This window comes from Rhincodon typus, chromosome 15, assembly GCF_021869965.1.
Source record: "Rhincodon typus isolate 14 chromosome 15, sRhiTyp1.1, whole genome shotgun sequence".
NCBI lineage: Eukaryota > Metazoa > Chordata > Chondrichthyes > Orectolobiformes > Rhincodontidae > Rhincodon > Rhincodon typus.
The window spans coordinates 33789218-33795990 of NC_063346.1; positions in this window are offsets into that span (position 1 = coordinate 33789218).

Consider the following 6773-nt stretch of genomic DNA (forward strand, 5'->3'; position numbering starts at 1 on the left):
GAACAGTTCATCCACTTCACCAACACCTTCCACCCCAACCTTAAGTTCACCTGGACCATCTCTAATACCTCTCTCTCCTTCCTGGACCTCTCTGTCTCCATCTCGGGCAACCACCTAGAAACCAATATCCGTTTCAAGCCCACCGACTCCCACAGCTACCTAGAATACACCTCCTCCCACCCACCTTCCTGCAAAAATGCCATCCCCTATTCCCAATTCCTTCGCCTCCACTGCATCTGCTCCCAGGTTGAGGCATTCCACTCCCGTACATCTCAGATGTCCTCGTTTTGCAAGGACCGCAACTTTCCCCCCTCAGTGGTCGAGAACGCCCTCAACCGCGTCTTCCACATTTCCCGCAACTCATCCCTCACACCGCGTCCCCGCAATAACAACCAAAAAAGAATCCCCCTCGTCCTCACGTACTACCCCACCAACCTCCGGATCCAATGCATCATCCTCCGACACTTCCGCCATCTGCAATCCGACCCCACCACCAAAGACATCTTTCCCTCCCCACCATTATCTGCTTTCCGGAGGGACCACTCTCTCCGTGACTCCCTTGTCCGCTCCACACTCCCCTCCAAACCCACCACACCCGGCACTTTTCCCTGCAACCGCAGGAAGTGCTACACCTGTCCTCATACCTCCTCCCTCACCCCCATCTCAGGCCCCAAGAAGACTTTCCACATCAAGCAGATGTTCACCTGCACATCTGCCAATGTGGTATACTGCATCCGCTGTACCCGTTGTGGCCTCCTCTGCATCGGGGAAATCAAGCGGAGGCTCGGGGACCGCTTTGCAGAATACCTACACTCGGTTCGCAATAAACAACTGCACCTCCCTGTCATGAACCATTTCGACTCCCCCTCCCATTCCTCAGACGACATGTCCATCCTGGGCCTCCTGCAGTGCCACAACAATGCCACCCGAAGGTTGCAGGAACAGCAACTCATATTCTGCTTGGGAACCCTGCAGCCCAATGGTATCAATGTGGATTTCACAAGCTTCAAAATCTCCCCTCCCCCGACCGCATCCAAAAACCAGCCCAGCTCGTCCCCGCCTCCCTAACCTGTTCTTCCTCCTACCTATCCCCTCCTCCCACCTCAAGCCGCACCCCCATCTCCTACCTACTAACCTCATCCCGCCCCCTTGACCTGTCCGTCCTCCCTGGCCTGACCTATCCCCTCCCTAACTCTCCACCTACACTCACCTTTACTGGCTCCATCCCCGCCTCTTTGACCTGTCTGTTTCCTCTCCACCTATCTTCTCCCCTATCCATCTTCTATCTGCCTCCCCCTCTCTCCCTATTTGTTTCAGAATCCCCTTCCCCTCCCCCATTTCTGAAGAAGGGTCTAGGCCCGAAACGTCAGCCTTTCTGCTCCTATGATGCTGCTTGGCCTGCTGTGTTCATCCAGCTCTGCACCTTGTTGTCTCAACATCTTAACAGCCTCTGTTTTGTGTGTATCTGCCATTGTTGCATTTCTGTTGACAGGATGTTGCAAGAAGTGAATAGATTCTTTGGAGAATTCACTCATGTTGACGTTCTAAATATTTTAAAACAGCACGGACTATCTGATAGTGCCTCTCCCCTGTCTTGCTGTGTATCAATCTTTCATTCACATTCCATATGTCATCGTGTAAACCCTACAGAATATTAGACATAACTACTGAAAAATCTCCATGACTGAGGAATCTTGAATGGCAAATAAAAACTGAAAGAACTGCAGATACAGTAAATCAGGAACAAAAACAGAAGTTGCTGGAAAAGCTCAGCAGGTCTGGCAGCATCTGTGAAGAAAACAGATCAGTTCTAAGGAAGGTTCACCAGGCCCAAAACGTTAACTCTGATTGTTCAGTTCAGAAATTAGGGCACTGCCAATATTTATGCACTGACTAAGTGTGCATACCACTTCATCTGACAGCAAAATCAAAGATTGTATCAGTGGGATTAAGGGAGCCAATGTTCACTGTGTAAATACAAGAGGCAGGGCATGTATGCTCAATTTTCTATAGTGCAAACTAAACAAATGCCAATGTAAAAGCATGTATCAACTGAACTAAAGGGAGAAAAACTTGTCGTACGTTGCTGCCAGAACCCCAGCAACTTCTGTTAATATTGAGTGGCAACCTGTTCAAGCAAACTTCTTTCAAACTGTGTCACAAAAAATGTGGAAAGCAATCTTGATTGCTCACCTAATGGCATCTGCCAGAACCCATTGTTAGTGTCAAGTTTAGTGAAAGCTGTCCTTTTAGATAATCTGGCTAAATTCTAATCTGTTGTAGACATGATTTGGTTCATTGTTGCCATTGCCTTGTTAAGCTATGTAAGGCCAACATAAATTCTGATGGACCTATTGGGTTTTGATATATTAATTATGCCCATACACCATTTGATTGGTCTCATCACAGGGAAAATGATGCTCATTTTGGTCATTTAATTCATATTGTTTCTGAATTTATTTCACCAAGGGATATGGAATCCTCTTGGCTGTGTAGATTTTTAATAGCTTCGCATCTTTCTTTATCATGATGCTTTATTCAATATTAAGTCTCCCTAATCCTATGACAATTGGGGCTATGCCTCTTCAAAGAAGATTTTGCTTCAATGTTGTCTAACTTCTGACAATAATTGATTCTGAAGTATTATTATGATCCCAGCTGATGGTAATACAACTGGCTTGAAAGATCATGAGTTTAATTTTTGAAGTTGGTTACTGTTGTGTTAGTCCCTTAAAGTATACACATGATGTTTCCAGTGATCTTTAACAAATAACACAAGGTTATTACAAATTGTTTTTAAAAATAAAATGATAGTTTCAAAAGATTTTATCATAATCAGCAAAACACAGTTTCAACCTTTTTTTCTGAGCAATATCCTTTATAGATATTCAATTCCAGTGAAGTATATCTCCTATCTTAACTCTTCAATTTCTTACTTAACTGACACTTTCTAGCTTTGATGACCTCGAGACACCTTTCCAGTTCTGATGGCCAAAAGCTCTTTTTAGTTCTGACAGCTTTAACACTCGGAAACTCATAGATATACCTTTCTTTTCAATAACTGGGTACTGTTTGTACCTGTAAGGTTACCTAGTTCAATAATTTGGACATTGGATCTTGGTATCTGATGGGTGGTTGACTATCAGTACTGGCTTACCATGTATATCTCTGGGATTTTTGTATCTTAAAGACTAAATGGATTCTGTTGCTGTCCAGGGATAAGATTTTCCCTCTCCTCTCAGGATTTCTGTGTGGTACTTCCCAATTTTGGCTTCTAGCACAATATATTATATATAGCTTTCTTCAAAGTCAAATCTTCTTTGGATTGTAATAAATCTAATGAAAACTTATCAGCAATTCTAATAATAATTTCATCTCTTATGAATTCTGATTTTAAAGCTTCGTGGTCCAATTTCTCAACCAATTTGCAGAAGTGTTTAATAAAATTACTTGCTGATTTCCTGAATGCTGAAGTCTTCTCGTAAATTGTGTTCGTTCATGGGTTTTACTTTTATAGCATTAAAGTAAAAGTTCAAATCTCATAGCATTTCAATCAAAATATCAATGCCTTATTTTATGCCTTGCAAACTCTAATATCATTTGCTGAAGTCCAATTTAATGCATTTACTTGTTCTTCTTTTGATTTAATGTTACGTTTGAAGGCAGTTCTGTATCTTGAGAACTTCTTTCTCCAAGATAGCTAATTCTGTGTTCTGATTGGCTCAACTCTGAAATTTAATCTTCCTGGCAATATTTTTTACTGCTGCCATTTATCCTTACTTTAAAAATTTGAATTCTGCAACGCATCAATACTACAACATTTACCTTGCTTTAAAGACTTTTATTTCTGCAGTGAAATAATATTGCTTCTCTGTAGTATTGTGTTTGAGGGGCTTTGTGATCTTGGGCAGTCAACGTGGAAGATACTCACCTTCTATGGCTAAAATGAAGGACTTCTATCTTTTACAATCAAATAAATAATTCCCTCTTTAATTGTTTTACCGAATGAATGCCAATGCCTGCAGCTGCAAGGCCCATTCTCATTCTCTTAGTGGTTGTTCCTAGATGATTCATGTTGTCTTTGGTTCTGCTAATAATTCCCATTGCCTTGCACTTTTAATAGGGATTCCTGTTGTGTTTAGTGGTTTTACTGAATGAACCTCAGTGTCTGCAACCTTAATAAGTTATTCCTGCCTTTAACATGGTTTCAATTATGGATCTTTTGTTGTTATTGTGGCCTCTTACTTCATGTTTCTATTAAATTTCTGAATTGTCCCTTTGTTATTTTATTTCTGACTTTAGCATGTTCCCTGCACTGTGACCCCATTTTTAGGTAACTTAGTGGTTTTTGAATTCACTGACTGTACCCATTCTTAGTGGTGCATATTCACTATGATGATGACACTCACTCTGAACTACTTTTAAGCTTTCTCAGCCAGTAAATCTGCTGTAATTTTTAAAACATTCCTCTTCACTCAAGGAACTTGAGATGTCTTGTAAATTCTGAGAGGATGTTTCTCCTTATGGGAAGTGTCTAGGACAGGAGGGCATAGTCTCAGAATGAAAGGGCACCAATTTAATACTAAGCTGAGGACAAATTTCTTCTCTCACAGGGTTGTGAGTCTTTGGAACTTCTTGTCACAGAGAACTGTGGGACCAGAGTCCTTGTACATATTTAAGACTGAGATAGATAGATTCTTGATCGGAAGGGGAATCAAGGGTTACGCAGAATAGGCAGGTGTGAGTGTGCGGTGGCTTTAAGAGGTGTATGTTGTCCTGATTTCATTTAGAGATAGAGATTCAGGGACAGGTGATGAGCAGTCCATGAGAAAATAAACAACTTGTTTAGTTGGGTTTTTTAAAAAGTTGGAACAGTAGAAGCAGCCTGAGTGGGTGTAGTCAAATGTTAACAGATCGAGGATTTTTAGTTAGCTTTCTGAGGTCTCAGCAGGGTTGACACTGCTACACTCTCTCTCTCTATCTGAGGAGCTGCTGCATTTATTTCCTTCTAGCTGAAAGGATTGCATGTGAGACAATCTATTTCTCTGCATTTGCCTTTTTGCCATGGATATATTTATGGGATGTTGCCATATTGTAACAGTTACTATTTAGTAGTAAAATAATCTATTATTTTGTTAAGTTTTCCAATAGAGTTACGTTATTCCGAGTTCCTCTTTCTTTTGTTGTATTTTAACGATAGTGAATAAATTGTGTTTTGCTTAACATCAAGTAGTTTGACCCGTCGAATTTCATCTGGAACACAGCATCTCGCATTTAGGTTTGAAGTAAGAAAACGTTAGGGTCTAAGCTTATATACATCCACATCCAGAAGATCATCAGATGCCATTTCCACCACCTCCAGCAAGATGCCACCACCAGACACATATTCCCCTCCCCTCCCTTGTCCGTCTTCCGCAGGGACTGTCCCCTCCAGGACACCCTGGTCTACACTTCCTTCACCCCCAACACCTCCCCACAGCCCAACGGCACCTTCCCCTGTAACCGGCGAAGGTGCAACACCTGCCCATTTACCTCCTCCCTCCCCACTATCCAAGGGCCCAAACATACCTTCCAGGTGAAGCAACACTTCACCTGCACTTCCAAGAATCTAGTCTACTGCATTCGCTGCTCACAATGTGGTCTCCTGTACATTGGGGAAACGAAGCGTAGACTTGATGACCGCTTCGCAGAACATCTACGTTCTGCTCGCAAAAAAGACCCTGAATTACCTGTTGCCTGCCACTTCAATGCACCACCCTGCTCTCTGGCCAACATCTCTGTCTCCGGCTTGCTACAATGTTCCAGTGAAGCCCAAGGCAAGCTGGAGGAACAACACCTCATTTTCCGCTTGAGGACCCTACAGCCGTCCGGACTCAATATTGAGTTCAATAATTTTAGGGCCTAAACTCTCCCATGTCCCACACCCCCACCCCACACACCAGACCTTGTTACCATATAGCCTGCCATTACACACCCCCTGTTGTTAGTCACTAACAGTCCCCATTAATAACTATTCACCCTCCCAGCCTGATCGTTAGCAACTCCTTTGTCTGTCCAACTGTCTTTCTCTCTCTTTGGGCTCTATCTTATCGTTTACTCCCTACCCACCCACGTCCCTATTTTCTGCATATAAACTTCTGCATATAAACGGTGGTTTTCCCAGCCACCGTCAGTTCTGAGGAAGGGTCACCGGACCCAAAACGTTAACTCTGCTTTCTCCTCCAAAGATGCTGCCAGACCTGCTGAGCTTTTCCAGCAACTTTGTTTTTGTTCCTGATTTACAGCATCCGCAGTTCTTTTGGTTTTTATTTTCTAAGCCTATATACTTTCTTAATATACATTGAGGGGGTCTGATCTGGTCTATTACACAGGAAACTGGATGTCAGATGTAATGGATGAGACATGATCCTGTTGAATGGTAGAACAGGCTCGAGGTCCAAATGACCAACTCCAGTTTCTGTTTCTTATGATCTAAAGGCAGAATTGGATTTTTCTAAGTAAGAATGGGAAAAATTAAAATAAGTACCACATCTCCTCTATGTAACATTAATCAAATTAGTGGAGCTCTAATAATACACAGATTAATACGATATCTCTTATGGCCTTTATGTTCATTGAGGCAATCCCTATGTGCCAGTAGTGACTGGTGTTTCAACTCCCCATAGCTTCCAACTCACACTTACTTCTTCACTTCTCTTCTCAGGTCTGAAGTGCTTTCAACATTGACAGTAGATTCTATCTTGTTGAAGTTTGTCACTGTTGCACTTTAGAAA